Consider the following 1,218-nt stretch of genomic DNA (forward strand, 5'->3'; position numbering starts at 1 on the left):
ACAAACAAACCTTCGAGGATATAGTTTGTAGAAGGAAAAAGTGTAGTAATTTGTAGACCATTGTAATAAAAGAGACAGGACTCGACGCTTAAACACAATTTAATTTTATACACTATTAACAGAAAATATTTGTAATTTTCAACCTGCAGTAAAAGAAACTATACAATGATTTTACAGAGTTTTAAAATAGGCGAAATACAAGATATAGAAGTCTGTCTCTATCATTTTTAGATCAGTATGTATGTGCCTGAGGTATAAAAACTGGGTAATGTTACTTCTTTGTTTGATTATCGTTAAGCACAAAACTGCACAATGGGATAACTGTGCTGTGCCCCCACGGATATTTAAACCCAATGGCCAGGTGGTTAGGGCGCTTGCCTCGCAATCTGCGGGTCGCGGGTTCGAATCCCCGTCACACCAAACATGCTCGCCCTTTGAGCCGTGGGGGCGTTATCATGTGACGGTCAATCCCACTATTCGTTGGTAAAAGAGTAGCCCAAGAGTTGTGGTGATGACTAGCTGCCTTCCCTCTAGTCTTACACTGCTAAATTAGGAACGGCTAGCGCAGATAGCCTTTGTGTAGCTTTGCGCGAAATCTATAACAAACAAACAGACTTGCCACTGGAGGCAGTGTTACTCCTATTTTTGTTATAGAACGTGATAAAAATTGCCATGGAAACTATAAGCCAATTATCCTTAATCTTGAAATGATGGAAAAAATTGGAGACTGTTTTGCAAAATTATTTATGGAAATATAGTATATAAAAAAGTCGACATTGAGTTACTAAAAGGAAATCTGTAAACTATTTTTAAGAATGTTACAGTTTGGATGATGGAAAGGATGTATATTTGGCTTTTCGTATATTTTCAAAATTTTTCTGATAAAGTGCCATACGGAAGAGTAGGCAAGCCAAACCACATTGATATGGACTGGCGAAGGACTAGTTGAGTGGATTGTACAGCAGCTGTATATGAAAAAAAATGTTCAAACTGGATTATTGCTACTAGTCGTTTCTAGCAGGAGTCATTGTTATATAATTTTAGAATAAAATATAGTTATATATGGCCATAGTCAGGGGGATCAAATGACCAAGTCAGTATTCTTAACAGTTTCAATGGTTCACTATCTTTCGATTTGTTTTTGAGTTTTTTAATAAACATTTGACTTAAAGTTCTTTGTACTGAAGAAAAGCTCCACATTTTTTGTACCTTCTCCCC

Source organism: Limulus polyphemus, unplaced genomic scaffold, assembly GCF_000517525.1.
Source record: "Limulus polyphemus unplaced genomic scaffold, Limulus_polyphemus-2.1.2 Scaffold1244, whole genome shotgun sequence".
Lineage (NCBI taxonomy): Eukaryota > Metazoa > Arthropoda > Merostomata > Xiphosura > Limulidae > Limulus > Limulus polyphemus.